The sequence below is a fragment of the Oryctolagus cuniculus genome, chromosome 8, assembly GCF_051225735.1.
Source record: "Oryctolagus cuniculus isolate XC-2025 breed Fujian yellow rabbit chromosome 8, ASM5122573v1, whole genome shotgun sequence".
Lineage (NCBI taxonomy): Eukaryota > Metazoa > Chordata > Mammalia > Lagomorpha > Leporidae > Oryctolagus > Oryctolagus cuniculus.
In genome coordinates, this window is record NC_142874.1 from 94,667,086 (window position 1) to 94,685,252 (window position 18,167).

The window sequence follows — 18,167 nt, forward strand, 5'->3', positions numbered from 1 at the left end:
AATTAAAATTACTTTTTAGTTACAGGGTAAAGGAAAATATTAGATTATTTTGGAATGTTTTCGATGGTCGGCTTCAAATTCCAGTGGAAACTCTTTGACCTTGGTGATAGCTAACTTGCATTGCTTTGGCTTTATCATCTTAAAAATAGGGATGCAAACATTTGTCTTAAAGGATGTCATTTCACAAATGCTAGTATATAACAAGTGTGTACTAGATACTAGCTACGTGGATGCAAAGTTCAAATCAACTGGAGGAGAACCTGTACAAGGCATAGTCACAACACAACTCTACTAGTGAACGTGCTAAATACCCCGTAGCACAGAGGGACTGAGTGATTCTGTTAGAGGAACCAAAAGAAGTTTCAGAGAAGAGAGGGCCTATGATTCTTCTACTCAGTCTGTGTCCATACATGTAAAGAGAAACAAATAATGTGATGTAATTAATGTTCCTTATAGGTGTTCAACTGCATAAGAACAAATCCCTGAACTTCCAAGTGAAAGGATAAGGTTATCTCCTTTTCTTTCCTCATCTTCTACATTTGTTCTGCCTTCTAATGTCTCTTACTCCTTGCACTCCTTTTCCTGCTTTTGTCTTCTCTCCTCTATTCCCTAACTCCTTTCCTCCTCTGTGGGACCCTTTTTGGAAAAAAAAAATTTATTAACTTGAGAGAAAAACAGACAGAACTCCCATATTATGGTTCATGCTCCAAATGTCCACTATAGCCACTGCAATCCGGGTCTCCCACTGGGGTGACAGGAATCCAACTACTTGTGCCATAACCTGCTTCCTCCAAAGGTCTGCTCTGGCCAGAAGCTGGAGTGAAGAGCCCAACATCAAGACCAGGACCTCCATAAGGAGATGTAGGCATCTTATCCATTAGGCTAAATGCCCATAGCCAAGACTCTTTTTTATTTAAGATGCTTGTTTATTTATTTGAAAGACAGAGTTACAGAGAGAGGGAGAAGCAAAGAGGGAGAATCTTCCATTCTCTGGCTCACTCCTCAGATGGCCACAAGGGCCAGAACTGGGCCAGGCAGAAGCCAGGAGCCAGGAGTTTCATCTGGGTCTCCTGCATAGGTGGGAGAAGACCAAGCACTTGGATCATCTTTGACTACTTTTGCCAGGTCATCAGCAGGCAGCTGGATTTGAAGTGGAGCAGCCGGGACACTATCCAGAGCCTGAAGTATGCTGGTGTCCCAGGCGGTGGCTTTAAGCTGCTATGCTACAGTGCCAGAACTATGTTCTTGAGTAGCCTACTGTCTTGGGGGGGTTGGGGGGAGTCTCATTAGCCCAGCTCCCCTCTCAAAGGCAGCCTATTTGTAAGCTCACTCCAGCCACAGAGCAGAACCAGGCTTCTTTTGAAATTTTGAAAGCTTCCCCCATGTGCTAGTCTTGTTTAAACCCAAACATGCCAAGATGCCTCTGTATACAAAACAGTGTCTGTATTTTAGAAGCATTTTCAATTCTTTTGACAATTCTGGGCCTAAATATCTTCAAATAAAATCCTTGTTCATGTGTATAGAGATCAAAAAGGTCCATGGCTGTTGAAGATTAAAATGGAACATATTTCCCTCAGCTTCTAATTTGAGCCAAATCTAAGGTTTTTTTTTTTTTTTAATTTGGTGAAACACCTTGTGGTGAATCACCCAAAATCATCATCAATGAGCTCAACTCTAGGAACTACATGAGGAGCCAGCACTGTGGCACTATGGGCAAAGCCTCCACCTGCAGCGTTGGCATCCCATCTGGTCAGCCGGTTCTAGTCCCGGCTGTTCCTCTTCCAATCACGCTCTCTGCTATGGCCTGGGAAAGCAGCAGGAGATAGTCCAAGGAAGTATCTTTCTCATAAACCACAAAAATGCTTTGCACAATGAAAATCGGAAGTGCTTTGAAAGGTTCAAATCATCTGATTCCATTCCTGTTCCTTCTGTTGCTCCAGCACACATCACACCAAGCAGCAACAGGTTCCATCAGACTTTCATGAGTCTGAGTTTGCATAATCGACTCTCAAGAACTGGCAGCACGGTTTTGTCTACATTCAGTGAATTAAGTTTTTTGCCGGTTTGAAACTTTGCAGAACAAACATCCAACTAAGTTTTCATAAGCAAACCGTGGATCTGGGATTGTCGAAACACCTCTCAGGGTCACATCCTGCAGGATGACTTATCCGAGGCAAGATGGCTGTTCAGAGCTGAAAATAGTCATGGAATTCAGACTTAAGATTCGGACTTCACGATTGAATTGGTGCTTGGAATTTAACGATTCCAGGCAGAAGCGAAAAGACCTAAGAAGAAAACCAGAGAGAAATGTTGTAAATATTAAAATCATTGGAGGAAGGGAGGCAGCCCTCACTGTGGCACAGTGGGTTAAGCTGCTCCCTGTGATGCCAGCATCCCATATGGGCACTGGTTTGAGTCCCTGCTGCTCTACTTCCAATCCAACTCCCTGCTTATGGTCCTGGAAAAGCAGCAGAAGATGGCCCACATGCTTGGGGCTCGGGCTCATGTGGGAGATCTGGATGAAGCTCCAGGCTCCTGGCTTTGACCTGGTCCAACCCTGGCCCTTGTGGTCATTTGGGGAGTGAACCAGCAGATAGAAGATCTCACATGCTTTCTCTCCCTCTGTCTGTCTGGCTCTTCCTCTCTCTCTAACTCTGCCTTTCCAATAAAATAAATAAACCTTTAGAAACAAATAGATAAAATAAAATAATTTGGGACAATAAAGATAAGCAGTTGAGAGGGCAAAAAGAAAATTCCTTCTTTAATGCAAAATTATTCCATGTTCCTCGCCACATCGAGATTGAAAAAATAACAAATGGTAATGGTTGCTTCTATGGCCTTATCTTCCCTGCCACACTGGGACACAAAAGGAGCTTTCAGCGGCCAGAGCTACATCTCCAAAGTAAGCTATTTCTTAAAAAAAAAAATGTATCTTTCTACAAGCAAACTAATTACAAAGAAAAAAATCCAGAGTTAAACAGGTGAGTGTAGCCCACTACTCTAGAGGTCCTGAGTTGTTTACAACACCAGAATTCAGAAGCTGTTGCTGCCCATCTGCAGGCTTGCAGCTTTCAAACCTGAAGAAACCCACACTCTGATGGTTCTAAGAATTAGCTGCATATTTCTTTTTGATGAAAATGCTACAGCATGTATTGTCTTCTTGTATTGACATGAGGTGAATCAAAACAATATGAGCAAGTGTTTTAGAACTATACTCCCAATAAAAGGACATCTAAAAAAAACACTATACTACCCTCTCAATAATTTTTCACATCACTGATCATTTCTAGTTGGAGACACTTTGTAGAAAAGTAATGTTATCTCCTTTCAGCGTGATCTGACCCAGTTGTTTTCTTGCCTTTGTTTTAGAATGAATCTCTTCTGCACCATCCATGTATTTATCAAAACCTATGATATAGCCCACTGTCTGCATGTTCCCTAGCTCAGAGAGCTACACCTGAATCCCAGATCTCCTTCACAGTATCTGAGGATGAGGCCGATTGGCTGTATCATCAGCTTCTCCATTTTGGGGCCCTGGCGACAGTACACCATGGTGGAATCTCACCCAGTTGCTTCATTTCTTATCTCCCTGGCATTACAAGGGAAAATTCTGTCCTGCTTACAGTATGTTTTCAGAAGGGAGTGGAGGTGGGAAAATGGAAAGTAACGCTGTGGGCTTGTCTCCAGAGGAGTTTCTAACAGAGCAGGACTTCAAAAAGGAAGAAGGAGAAGAAGAAGGCCTGTGCTGTCCTTTAAAATCCCAGTATCTAAGGATCCAGGTGACAATTTTTTCCTTTTACCAATTTCTATCAAAGTCCCTAATTTTTCAAAAGTCATACCAGTTTTGTGTCACTCATTAATGATTAATATTGACAACAACAATGATAGAATTATCTGGGGAGGTCTTTCTTGGTCATTCAATTGGACCCCCTCTTTTCAGAGCTAAATTTCCAGGACCGGTCACAGTGAACTTGGTGGTGATAAGTCTACAGTCAGAGCTGGACTCCACTAAGTGACTGGATTTCACCTCCCACATCTTCCAAAACCAGTAATTTGTCCTCGCCGACGTCCTGGAAGCAGAGGAGCTGTCCTGTGGGTCAGCACTCGTCTCTACAACCCTCTCAGACCCCCTCAGCTGCCCCAGCCTCCCATGCTCTCTCAGTGGGCCATTTGCATCTCTTCCAGGATGTGAGTTTCCCGTTTCTCCCTCTGACTGGCCGCACACACAGCATGGGCGTGTCAGAGCCACTCCTTCCCCCGTGCCCCAAAGGGGCTGATTTCAGGAGATGGAGCCTCTCCAAACTTCCACTGGTACCGCCCCGTTGATTCTTCCTGGCCATTGTTAAAATACTTGTGACTGAAAATAGCCAGATAGGAGGCTTTAGTAAGTTTTATCACATCATTCCAACACAAATATTGAATTTATTTTGATACTCACATGCTAGAAAATTCAAATTGCTAGCCATTGTACTTGACACTTAACACTGTAGATGGTGCATTTTGCCTGCACAACAGGAAGCTTCTTCATTTCTGGTGTCTGTGTTTGAACAAATGCCAATGAGGTCATGATATAAGCCAGAAAGGGCTGTTAGCAAAAATCACCACTACACTAATAACGCCTTCCCTGAAGGGAGTGGAAGAAATCACACAAAACCCATCAAAAATAACCTCAGGTGGGCTGCTGTGCCTCTCAAGAAGATTCTCTCAGCTGGCACCGTGGTTCAATAGGCTAATCCTCCGCCTTGCGGCGCCAGCACACCAGGTTCTAGTCCCGGTTGGGGCGCCGGATTCTGTCCCGGTTGCCCCTCTTCCAGGCCAGTTCTCTGCTGTGGCCAGGGAGTGCAGTGGAGGATGGCCCAGGTGCTTGGGCCCTGCACCCCATGGGAGACCAGGAGAAGCACCTGGCTCCTGCCATCGGATCAGCGCGGTGCGCCGGCCGCAGTGCACCAGCCGCGGCGGCCATTGGAGGGTGAACCAACAGCAAAGGAAGACCTTTCTCTCTGTCTCTCTCTCTCTCACTGTCCACTCTGCCTGTCAAAAAAAAAAAAAAAAAGATTCTTTCAGGGAAAAATAACAGACATTCACAGAAGCAATCTAGGCTTAATTAAAGTTCACTCTTGGTCAGCATTGTACCCTGTAAAGTTTTCACTGCAAATACAGCAGAATGACCCAACATGTCTTTTCTCACGTTTGCGTGATTTCTCTCAGCCATTCTGTCCATAAGCAAACTATTTCAATCTATTTGCCCTCCCTCAGTCTGGCCAAGTGAAGTCTAAAAAGCACTGCATCTTTTTCCGCCTCTCACCTATACCATTTTACCCCCTGTGCAATGAACCTCACAGTGGCTCCAATTTTGGTAAATGCGTCTTCCCATCCTACACATCACCTGTAAAACAATTTAGTAATTCCATCTGTAGGGAATCCAAAGTTACCCATGCTCCAATATTTATTCAGTGAGCCCTAAACACTTTGTGTTCTCCTCTCCATTTCCCCATACCAATAGTTCAAGGTATTTTTTACAAATATGCATGAATGGTTTTACCAAATGTGACGCCCCACTCTGAATAGCTCTTTGGAAGGAACAGAAATGCTGATCTATAGAGAAAGTGGAAAAATAATCATGCACAAGTTAAACAGCCTTCATTCAGTGACTAGGTGACTGTTACTAACAGTGATTTCAGAATAATTGAGATGACTCAAGAAACGTTTTCTAAATAAAGACTGCTATAAATTATAATGTGATTTTTGTTTTATTTAACTGAAACATCATCTATTTGAATTTCTTTAAGCAAAACACTGAAAATTCCAAAACTACGTGGTAAAAGAAAAATAACAGTTACCTTTTACTTAGTCCATACCATAGAAGGGTGCTTTACAAGGTTCATGGAGAAGCAGAATCGGAAGATGCATTTATTTTGGTGCAAATAATTTTGAAGTCACTAATATATAAGAACCAAGCAATGTAAAGGTTGGTTTTTTTCCTCCAACTTTATTCTGTAAAGTTGGCATTTTTGGCTGCATTTTACAAACCTGTGGTAGATTACAAAGGCTACCAAGCTAATAAATGAGAGGGTAGAGCTATGATCCAGTTCTCTGAGATGCTGAAGCACCAAGTCCTTCTGCTAAGCTCACTACATCTCGAAGGTGCCTGGCATCTTTGAATAAAGAGAAGAAAGAGTGGGGAGGCAAGTGACATTCTGATAGTGACCACTTATTTTTTTTTAAGATTTACTTATTTATTTGAAAGAGTTACACAGAGAGAGAAGGAGAGACAGAAACAGAGAGAGGTCTTCCATCTGCTGGTTCACTCCCCAGATGGCCAAATGGCAGGAGCTGCACAGATCCAAAGCCAGGAGCCAGTTTCTTCCAGCTCTCCCATGCAGTGCAAAGGCCCAGAGATTTCGGCCAGCTTCTGCTTTCCCAGGCAATAGCAGAGAGCTGGATCAGAAGTGGAGCAGCTGGGACTCCAACTGGCACCATTTAGGATGCTGGCACTGCAAGTGGTGGCCTTACCTGCTATGCCACAGTGCTGGCCCTGTGACCACTTCTTACAAACAGCATGAAACACTATGCCAAAGTCAAACAGACCCAAAACTCACACGTTTGACAAATTCAAACATGATTTAGCCAGTGCATTAATCCTGCTTTAGGAATTTTTAAATGCCTAAAGATTTCACATTTATTTTTGCCCAAACCAGAAATATTTGTGTTCCTTGATTTAAAAAAATCATCATAGTTTGTCTACAGTGAATACAAAGGATTAATACAGATCTCATGGCATTTGGTCTGAGAGAGGAAATCAATGTGGCTCAATTAAACCTCAAGATGCTTCAATCTGGTTGAGTCTGTTTCCTTAATTCTGTGTAGACATTTGTGGCTAAGTAAAATGCACATTTTATCAAGTCCTGAACAGCAAGGACAGCAAAATCCTTGCTTTAGAAAATGACACCAAAGGGTCAGGCAACCAAAATGCAAAGCAAACTGAGGCTGTAGCACGGACATAATATGTGTAGCACCAGTCTTGACAAGTTAGAGCCAAAAATGTCTTGTTAATAGAACATCTCATCGCATAGGCCAGCAAGCAGAGCTGAATTGCTGCTCACGCACACTCGGCTGTTGGCTGACTTCTTTTGCTCTTTTTGGTGTTAAACTACGGAATTAATTTTGTTGTCAATCTCAAGATTATTGGTCACACTTTTTACGCTCCTTAAATTTTCCTCCAATTTTGAATTTAGAAATAAAAATGCTAGCACAGTCTTAGAAAAATGCCTCACCCAGGGTAAATAACAACATGTTTATGCAACAGCTCCCTTTTGTCCTTAAAAATTAGCAAGTGATTTGATACAAAAGAGACACTGGACATCTTTAGTACGCTGGAAATTTCTCTCATGAAATGACTTATCCTTCTGTTAACCGGCTGGGTTTACCTTGATGTGTCAAGTCATCTGTTTGAAAGGTTTCATGTGGCTCTTCAGAGCGGCACTCTTGCAGCAAGCTCCTCTGTGTATTTTTCACTTTGTATTTGGTGAGAGAGTTGTACACGCACTAATTACATTATAAAAGGGACAACTTCATTAACCAAAGTGGCAGAAATAACAAAAGCATCTAATACTTACTCCACCTGGACATTGCACAAAGCCGAATGACTCTTCCTATTCAAAAATGCCTCTCTGGTGCATTTATTACAAGGAGCTTTCAACAAAACCATTGACTGGAGAGAAAAGAGAGACTCAGCTGTGTTAAAACCTGATTTCCTCTGAGTACCAGAGAACCTCATAAATATTTGAGTAGAGTGGAGGGAGGGGAAGTACTTCAAAATTAGAAAATACAACAGTCTGCAGATTTAGGGGTAGTTAGAAATGATTCAGGTCAAATCAGTTTTGCAGAGCACCTATTATGTAGTAGACTATTAGCAATGTTAGCAATACTAATAGTTTCAATTTTCAGATAGTTGTTGGGGCTTGGAGATGAGAATACATGACTGAGCAGTTTAAAGACAGGTAGTTAGTGCTGTGGCAGAGGCACAGGAGGGTTAACTGGGTGTGATGACAGCTTCAACATCCTTCTGTGCCTCCTCTGCCATCCATCCTTGTAATCAGTATCACCTACAACTATGTGATTTCATTTAATTCCCACCACTACCTGGTGTGAGCAGGAGTCATAAAGTGCAGTGAGTTCATTCATTCTAGAAGGAGTTATTGAGTGCTCACAGTGTCCTGGGCCCTGACTGTGCACGGGATCAACAGTGGACAAGAAGGTCAAAAATGCATCCTTTTGTAGGATTCCCATTGTCATGGGGGGAAGCAAAATACTGTATCATATGACATACCAGAAGATGATAAGTTCCACAGAGAAAATCAAAATAAGATATGAAAATTGCGAGAGGAGGTCAATTACAAGTGGAGTGGTCAGCACTGAAGTCGGAGTAGATGACACTTGAAGAAAAACCTGAAGGTACACAGCCGGCCATGCCAGGCAGTCAGGCAGCCGGCTCTGGGGACAAGGAGGAAGTTAAGCATCCCTCGGAGAACGGGAGGGGATCAGCCTGAGGGAGCTGGGGAGCTGGCCACACTGGGGACTAGGGGACTCGGGCACCTGGAGGCTGTGAGGGGGATAGGCTCGGTGACGAAAGGAGGAAGCCGGCCGCATGGAGGAAAGAAAGGCGGAGGTGAGGAAGCCAGCCCTACTGAGGCGACCCCGGAAGGGAGGGAAGCCTACTACTACCAGAGGCAAGGACATGCCAGAGAGAGCCGATCATACATGCCCACACCCCGAGCCAAAACACAGCCAGCAGATTCAGAGAAAGCAAGGAATATGTGAAATGATGCTGTTTCCATAACATTACACAGTGTACCTGCAGAGACATATGGAAACTATTCACTGAGAAAATCATGGATATTTATCTATGAGTGGTAAGAGATCTGCTGCTTTTGATCTTTGTCTTCAGATTTTCTCATTTGTTTGAGTTGTTTCCAATGTAAGTATATTGCTTTATAACCAGACCAAAAAAAAAGGTCTTTTTTCCTTTATGGAGAGAGACTGACTTGGTGTATATTCACACATCTTGTGACTCAAAAGGGGACTGCTAAGTGCCTGTCTACCCATTCTTCCCAAGTACTGAACACCTCAGTTTTAATAAGTATGGTAGTTGCTAACAACTACTTTAGTTACTAATAACTACTTAGCCAGACTCCTTTCCTCTAGACTGAGCCGTGAGAGATTTGTCCAATGATCTGTAAATTAAAGGCATGTGGATGCTTCAAAATGGATAGCCTAAGGGAGGGTCTGCCATGGACTTCAGTTCTTCTTCCTCCTGTTGGCCTGGAATCTGTCATAACTGCTGGTGCACAGATACTTTATTGGAACATGAGGACAAGGGTCTTGTTCAGACTCACAAACCACACTATCAGTCCTTGACTCTCACCTTCAGACTTAGTTCATAGTAAGAATAAAACCTTTTTTTATGGTTTATTTGTTTTAAGTGGAGAGGCAGAGAGATACACAGAGAGAAAAATCACACATGCACTAGTTTACTTCTCACTTGCTGGATTGGGGCAAAGTTACAAGTTGGTAATTCTTTCCAGGTCTTCCACATGGGTAGCAAGAGTGTAATTATCCGACCACTGCATCATGACCACTGCATCATGGGGTGTTCATTAGCAGGACGCTAGAATCAAGAGCCAGAATTGAATGCAGGAATCAAACCCAGGTGCTCTGACATAGAATACAGACATATCAACCTCTAGGCCAAATGCCAATAATAAGAATAAAATACTGTGTGTTTAAACCAAATTTTTGGTGGTTTTCTGACACACACATGCACACACACACACACACACAGCTGAACTTAGCCCTAGCGCGTATCTGACATAAAGCAGTGTTCAACTCGTGTCCCGTGGCCCCTGTTCAGTGCCCTTCCCGTTAGGTCACAGTTGCTGCTTGCACAAGGGAAGCTGATCTTACAAGAGCAGACACTTGAGCTGAGTCCTGTGGGTTGACTCAGAACTTGAGCCAGCCACAGCCAGTCACGTGCTAGAGAACAGACTCAAAAGGTTATGGGCCAACTCAAAGCAATTAAATATAATAGAGTATCCTAACAAGATAAATTGATATTTTCCATTTTAAAAGTTTTGTTTTATACCAAGAATACTTAGAAAAAAAATTATAAAATAACTAAGCATAAAAAAGGAAATGCACAAACTTACATGAAGAAAAACTTAACTAATAAATAAAATAGCCTAAGGATATAGTCTAAATAAACACCTTTTACTTGAAAAATAATCACAATAGAAAACGTAGATGTTAGAATAAAATAATAATAAAATGTTCTTCCCTACAATAACAAAAGGTACTAAAAGATAATGTGCTTATAGATGCATATCTGGATAAAGAAATTAACAAAAGATCAAAGAATACAGACCAGAAACCGATCCCTATATACATTGACATTTTGTGTATAACAAAGGCATCACTTCAAATTAGTGAGAAAATAATTAGCTATTTAATCAGCTATATTGAAAACTATATACCTATACAGAAGAAAATGAAATTATGTCTTTACCTCGCTCTGAATAGTAACATTAATTTAAGATTGCTTAGAGCTCTAAATGTGAAAGTTTCAAAAAGCACTAAAAAAAGAAAAGTAGGCACAGGAAGGTAAATATCACATCCTCACTTACAGTCTTATGTGGAAGCTAACATGTTGATCTCAGAGAAGTAGAGGCAGAAGAGTGGTTACCCAAACCTGAGAAGGGAGTGGGAAGGAAGGAGGAAGACAGGCAGAAGAAGATTAACAACTCCAGCTGAGCAGGAGGAATAATGTCTGATACTCTGTAGCACAGTAGAGTAAGTAGGGTTGGCAAGAAGTAATTGCATATTCTAAAATAGCTAGCAGGGAAGCTTGTTAATGTTCCTATCACAAAGAAATGATAAATGAGGTGATGCATAGTCAATAGTCCTGATATAATCATTACACATTGTATACATGTATCGAAATGTCATGCTACATCCTATAAATATGTGCAATTGCTATGTGTCAGTGAAAGTTAAAAAGTATACTTAATGAAACACAAGGGAAAACATTATAACTAGAGGGGCTGGAATGCTTTCCCAAGCTCTATATGTAACCCAAGAAATCATAAAGGAAAATGAGATTGCAGATTAAACTACATACTCTTTATTCTATATGACAAAATTGCCACGAATAAGGTACGAAGAGAAAACAGAGGAAAATGTTGTAATACCAAAATGGAAACAGCTCATTCTCTCAACATACAGAGCATCTTCACATCTGTACAAAAAAGACAAACATAAAAACTAAACCATGAAATTCACAGAAGAGAAAAATTACCAGCCTTACACATAAATATATGACATGAAAATTAAAACAATATATCATGTTTTGCCTATCTAATGAGCAAAATATCAAAAGATTGATAATAATCAGCATCATGATAGAAGCAGGAAATCTTGGAGGTGTACAAATCATTCTCTACACTTCTCTTGTCTACTGTCCACCTTGCTCAGTGCCCTGGGGATGGGTCTCCATCATAATGGACAATTTTGCCCTCTGACTTCTTGATAGATTTTACCAAACAGGAGCCACAGTGGCTCATTAGCAGGAGGCTATAGAATTCGCTCACCTACCACCTTCCCCTTTTACAACCCCCAAGCTCTGTACTACGCTGTGTGGCTCCCTTCACTCAGCACATGCCTGTGTAGAAGACCTTATCAAACTCTTCAATTCAAATGTGCCATTTGTCCTTGTCACAGGGGTGAAAAAATGACATTTTCAGACCCTTCTAACATATGTGTAATGTACTGCATACTCATAAAATTATGAAACATGCATTTCACTCAACTAAGCAATGGCATGAAAAAGTATTTACCTTCCAGAAGTATTCACTGCATGACTACCTGGAGCAGAGAAAAAAGAGCATAACCAAATGCTCATCAATAGTGAAACAGATAAATTAGCGGCATTTTTAAATGAGTTAACTCATTCCCATTGTTAGATAGAAGGCAGGTTTTCATTGAACCAAGAATTTTTCCATTCCTACTCTCAGTGAGCATTAAATCTAGAAATGATTAGGTTATTGCAAATAGCAGTGGGTGAATTCTTTACATGTGTTTTGATGACTGGAAGGGCATATTTCTGTGGGTATGAGAACGCATCTAGAGGTGGAATTACTAGGTCCTTGGATATGGATATGTATGTCCAAATTCAGTAGACACCTCCGGTGGCAGCCATGGAGATGCACTATTCAGACACAATGCTGTGGGAAGCTCAGCTGACTGGCAGTCTCAGCTGCTGCCCTTCTGGTTTCAGCACAATAAGTGCACCAAGGTCTCCCAGTTTCCCCAAACTGCTCCCAGTCAACAACCAAGAACAAAGTGAGTACTAGCACAAGCCCATTCCTGTGGGGCATGAAATTAATCTGATGGCAACTTTGATTCCAGAACTCTCCAGCTCCCTGGTTGAAACTGTCTGAGAGTTGTGCTGCAGTTGGAGAGTCTCACCCAACCCTCTTTCTGTCTTCCCTCTGTCCACAGGTGTCACACCAGCACTGCGGTTCGAAGGCTGTCTCTTCTGCTCATGCTCCTTCCCTTTATCCCCCAAGAAATCACTTGAATGTCTACTCCTATCTTGGCCTCTACTTCTCATTAAGACCCAAACTACTAGACATTCCCTCCTATGGAGTGAATCAGATTTGGCTCCCAAACTCATACAGATGTTTCAACCCAAAGTCTCACTTTAATGGGTAATGCGTTAACGCTAAGGGTTGATGGATTAGGATCAAGTAGACTTGATCTAATTATAGCATCTGAAGATGGGGCCTTTGAGAAGCGATTGGATTCTATCAAGTTGCCAGGGTTGAGCTCCATGGTGGAATCACACGAGTTCTACAAGGAGAGACCACGTAGAAGATGAATGGCGGTGGGGGAGGGAATATTCTTCCTGTGTCTCTGTTTCCTAGCTGGTCATGTGATCAATGTGGGCCACTCAGTTTTGGACTGTAAACCCTGAAACTGTAAACCAAAAATAAACCTGTCTTGCTATGCAGCTCCTCTCAAGTATCTTAAGTATTTAAAAATCATGAATAATTGGCTAATACACTTCCAGTTTTGCAAACTGTTGTTCAAAATCACTAATCCAAGCAGCAGTGTGAGTTCCAGCTATACCACATCCCTACCAACACTTGCTATTTTATACCTTTTTCATTTTCAAATTGTTCCAGCATTTATAAAGATTGTACTCCATGGTTTTAATTTTTGTTTCCCCAGTGACTAATACAGTTGAGCATTTTTCATGTTTGTTTGTGGTAGCTTTGGGATCCGCAAGGATCCGGGAATGGAGAGTCCCTACCTGTACTTCCAGGGAAGAAAAGTCCTTGTCAAGGTCCCCGCGGGTGCCTAAAGGTCAACCAATGAGGATCAGACCCGCCTCAACCTTTAACCCCCATGCCCTGAATCTATAAAAGGAGCTCTCCCAACCTCTGACACGTGACTTCCCTGGCCCCCGCTCTGTTGCTCTGTTGAGACTGGGGAACCTCGCCCGGGAGCGGAACCCCAATAAAAGCCTGTGAATTAATTGATTCATCTGCCTGGGAAGATTTGTTACGCGCTGGACACCTTGCAGTTTGTTTGCTTGTTTGCTGTGTGAATATCTGTACTGTGAAGTAGTTGTTCAGTCATTTTGCCTCATTTTCTATAAGGTGGCCTGTCTTTCTTCTTTGTAGAAGTTCTTTTCTATTCTAAATTGAGTCGTTTGTCAGGTATATGTACTTAAAACACTTTTTCCTGCTCTGAGGCTTGCCTTTTCACTTTTTCAAACTGAACTTTTGTTAAAGAGAAATCATAATGACATGCAAAAATATGAATGAATCTCACAAACAGACTGTTGGACAACAAAGAAAATGCCAGACACAAACATGCACAGATTTATGACTCCATTATAGATAAAGTTCAAAACAGGAAAAATTAATCTGCAGGCTTAGAAGACAGGATAGTGGGCAGACTTAGAAGACAGGGTAGTGACTGTCCTTTCATGGGGGTGGCCAGGTACGGAATGGAATAGGGGATACGGAGGAGGTTTCCAAATTGCTGGTACTATTCAATTTCTTAACACTACTCATATGTGCATGTTCAGCTTAAAAACGCATCAAGCTGTATATTAATGATTTATGCAATTTTGTGTGTTATATTTCAATAAAAATTTTAATAGAGAGCCATGACTGGTCTAAGAAAAAAATTGTTGAATATAATCAACATGTTGTCAGACCATATATTAAGTAACATCATTATATTTACTTACAAAAATTTACATACTGGCTTAAAGCTTTCTGATCCTCATCCTCATTCAACGACTTTTTTTTTTAAGATTTGTTATTTATTTGAGAGGCTTAGTTACGGATACAGGGAGGGAAAGAGAGAGGTCTTCCATCCGATCGTTCACTCCCCAATTGGCTGCAATGGCCGGAGCTGGGCAGATCTGAAGTCAGGAACCAGGCGCTTCCTCCGGGTCTCCCATGCGGCTGGAGGGGCCCAAGGACTTGCGCCATCTTCCATTGCTTTCCCAGGCATAGCAGAGAGCTGAATCAGAAGTGGAGCAGCTGGGTTTCAAACGGGTGCCCATATGGGATGCCAGTGCTTCAGGCCAGGGCGTTAACCCGCTGCCCAACAGCGCCGGCCCATGACTGTTCATATGATGTTAAACCCCAAGCAGAAGTATTCATCAGAGCCCTGAATAACGCAAGTGGTAAATATATGTATTTAAATCAGGATCTTTAAATAGAATAATTTTTAAGGAATTATTTTGATTGCAAAATACTGCATTGAGGGGAAAATTGTCTTTTCAAGATGATCTGCCCTTTGCAATAGTGATCTTATTGAAAAATTTGTGTTCCTAAAGATCAAGGTATTCTGGGGCAGGCATTGGCACAGAGGGTAAGAGGACACCTGAGATGGCCACGTCCTCATCTGTGAGTGCCTGAGTTGGAGTTCTGCTGATACACACCCCAGGAGGCAGTACATTATGGTTGAAGCAGTTGGGTCCCTGCTACCCACATGGAAGACCTAGATTGAGTTCTCAGTTCTTTGTCCCACAGGAATAAAGAACCTTCACAAGGCAAGGAGAGAAAAGCAGGATTTATTGAAGCTGGAAATCTCCTGCTGAAGGGGCCAGGAGGAGGGGTTCCAAGAGAGGAAGACCCAGAGGGCTGGTGGTAGTAGGATTTTTAAGCACAATTTTGGGGAAGAAAGAAAAAAAGAAGACACCTTGACAACTTGACAATTAATTGCAAGGGGAGGAGAGAAACCCCTCAAAACACCTGACTTGTAATCTTATCTGCCCTGTCTGGCTAGCTCATGATAAAACGAAATGCCATCCAGAGGGTGGGATAGGTCACTGGTTTCCTCAGTGAGCTGTGAGCTCGGTAGGATGCAATTGCCACTCCCTTGCTAATCTCGTAAGGTTGGAAGCTCTTAAGGAGTGGGGCAGGTGCTTCTGCTTTGTTAAAGGCAACTTTTGGGGAGAAACAGGCAGTAGGATTCAGCACTTTGATCCCACTAAAGATAACATTTGGGGGATAACATTTGCACCCTCAATTTCCACTGGGACCAACCTGACTGCCTATTAACTCATCTGGGTCCTCACACCGGTCCCTGGCTTCAGCCTGGCCCAACCCTGGCTGTTGAGGCTACTTGAGGAGTGAATCAGTGGATGGAAGATCTCTGCATCTGTCTCCCTGCCTTTCAAGCAAATAAAAATAAATTTAATTTAAAAAAAATCAAGGTAGTCTTGGATTAAGAAAAAGCTTCTATCAGGGAAAAGGACAAATTTTTCTCCATGCCAGCCTGTAAATGAGGCAAAAGTTATATTGCCTACATGGGGAAACATGAAGGCTTTTCTTCTTTCCTTTTAAGTTCCCAAATCCTGCCTATTGTCCATTGCTTAGCAAACATACCTTCTTGCCTCCCTCCAGGAATATCCCTGGGCCATGCCAGGGGGTGGAGATCCCCACCTCTTTCAGCTACACAGCTCTTACCCTTCCTCCATATTTATTATCATGAAAGTATTTTGCTTCTTTGTGGCATTGTAGGTTAAGCCTCCACCTGCGGCGCCGGCATCCTATGTGGGTGCTGGTTCATGTCCCTGCTACTCCACTTCTGATCCAGGTCTCTGCTATGGCCTGGGAAAGCAGTAGAAGACGGCCCAAGTCCTTGGGCCCCTGAACCCACATGAAAGACCAGGAAGAAGCCCCTGGCTCCTGGCTTCAGATTGGCTCAACTCTGGCCTTTGCAGCCAATTGGGGAGTGAACCAGTGGATAGAAGAACAGTCAAATGCTTTGTTCTCTAAGTCAAAATGGGGCAAGTTGAAATAGATAATAGCTAATACATCTCCACTGGTGGCCAGCCACTGGGGAAGCAGAGTTTAGTCCCCATGAAGGCATAGCTGGCTGGGGGAGAGGGTGAGAGAGTAAGAGAAAGGAATCAGGAGAGAGAGAGGGAGCCACTTGTTCTGGAAGCAGGTCCTGTTATACCTTTGCTGGGTGCAGACAGGGTTGTAGGAATCCCATTAGGGAGAGGGTGGGGCTGACACCTGTGGTTGGGCCATGGGGCTTGGGACTGAAGCTTACTGTGTGAGGTGGCCACTGGGGCCAGAGCCTAAGATGGCATCCGGGCCATAGATGGCGCCACAGACAAGACTGCGCCATTTTACTAACAAGAATCTACTTAGAGCAGCTGCCTTTTCTCAGGGCCATCAGTGGGAGATCTGTGAGCCAAGTTCTCAATCTATGACTTCCCATAATGATGAGAGGTTTCAGACAATTGTGCTATTCTGCCAAAAATACAAGAGCCCCAGAATACTTTGTAAAGTAAAAAAAAAAAAAATGGAAGATGACTTTTCATTAGTCTATGCAAACATCACAAAATGGATCTCCAAAGATTTATATAAAATTCCATTAAAAATCATCATCAAGCCAGCTAACTTGACATTGTGCTGATAAAAATAAAAAGACAATAGACTGAAACCATCTTCTTTTCCTCCCATTTAATTGCTTGCAGTGGTGTCATATAAGCTTGGTACCAAGCTAGTCTAATTCGCTGTCACTTCTGCTCATATTATACTTATTGATTTTTCCTCCAACCCACAAAAGAACCCAGGCACTTGATGCGTCTCTGATGATACCTAGCTTGACTAAAGCCATAGTGATGCAGCTCCCACTACTCACAACTGTCTGATTCAGACTGAGTGTTTATGATCTGCTTTTATTATTCACATTCCATTCTTATAAAAACTGATTTATTTTGTTTATTTGAAGGGCAGAGTGATAGAGAGATAGGGAGAGACAAAGAAAAAGATCTTCCATCAGCTGGTTCACTCCCTGAATGACTGCTAACAGCCAGATCTGGGCCAGGCCAAAGCCAGGAGTCAGGAATTCCATTCTGGTCTCTGATGTGGGTGGCAGTAGCCAAAGCATTTGAGCCACCCTCTGCTTCCTTCTCAGGCACAACAACAGGGAGCTGGATTGCAAGGGAAGCAGCCAGGACTCAAGTCTCACTCTGACATGGGATTCAGGTGTCACAGGCTGTGGCTTAACCCACTGTGCCACAACCCTGGAGCCTATTCACATTCCTTTTATAAGCAACTTCAAATCTTTGTGGAATTACTGATGAATAAGTATAAAAAATAGACATGGATATAGAAGTTATGAATCAGATATGGGGAACAACAAAGAAATGAATTTTTTTTTTTTGACAGGCAGAGTGGACAGTGAGAGAGAGACAGAGAGAAAGGTCTTCCTTTGCTGTTGGTTCACACTCCAATGGCCACTGCGACCGGCGCACCGCGCTGATCTGAAGGCAGGAACCAGGTGCTTCTCCTGGTCTCCCATCGGGTGCAGGGCCCAAGGACTTGGGCCATCCTCCACTGCACTCCCTGGCCACAGCAGAGAGCTGGACTGGAAGAGGAGCAACCGGGACAGAATCTGGTGCCCCAACCGGGACTAGAACCCGGTGTGCCGGCGCCGCTAGGCGGAGGATTAGCCTATTGAGCTGCGGCACCGGCCTAGAAATGAATGTTTAATTCAAACATTCTCGGTTTCTTTTAAAGCTTTGACTTAAGGAATTGAAAAATAGATGAGAGGTATAATTTTATTACCTA

At 42.7% G+C, this 18,167-nt stretch overlaps 1 protein-coding gene, 1 long non-coding RNA gene and 1 pseudogene across 11 annotated transcripts in view; 1 reads left to right on the forward strand and 2 right to left on the reverse strand.

The window, feature by feature from the left end:
- LOC138843524 (uncharacterized) overlaps nucleotides 1-10,843 on the reverse strand; it is a 43,114-nt gene extending 32,271 nt beyond the window's left edge. Inside the window, exons 1-5 of one of the 10 annotated variants that reach the window (XR_016212388.1) lie at nucleotides 10,680-10,831; nucleotides 9,542-9,667; nucleotides 7,617-7,711; nucleotides 4,439-4,537; nucleotides 1,727-2,285 (exon numbers count right to left, since the gene is read on the reverse strand). This is a non-coding gene — a long non-coding RNA (uncharacterized LOC138843524). Of the gene's footprint in view, nucleotides 1-905; nucleotides 2,286-4,438; nucleotides 5,032-7,427; nucleotides 7,546-7,616; nucleotides 7,712-9,534; nucleotides 9,668-10,679 lie in introns of those variants that run through there. The other 9 variants (XR_016212384.1, XR_016212383.1, XR_016212387.1 and 6 more) reach the window with 9 other exon arrangements.
- DDIT4L (DNA damage inducible transcript 4 like) overlaps nucleotides 1-18,167 on the forward strand; it is a 382,966-nt gene that overhangs the window by 319,902 nt on the left and 44,897 nt on the right. The gene's annotated exons all lie outside the window — the stretch shown is intronic.
- On the reverse strand, nucleotides 3,160-3,692 carry LOC108178103 (small nuclear ribonucleoprotein E pseudogene; annotated as a pseudogene).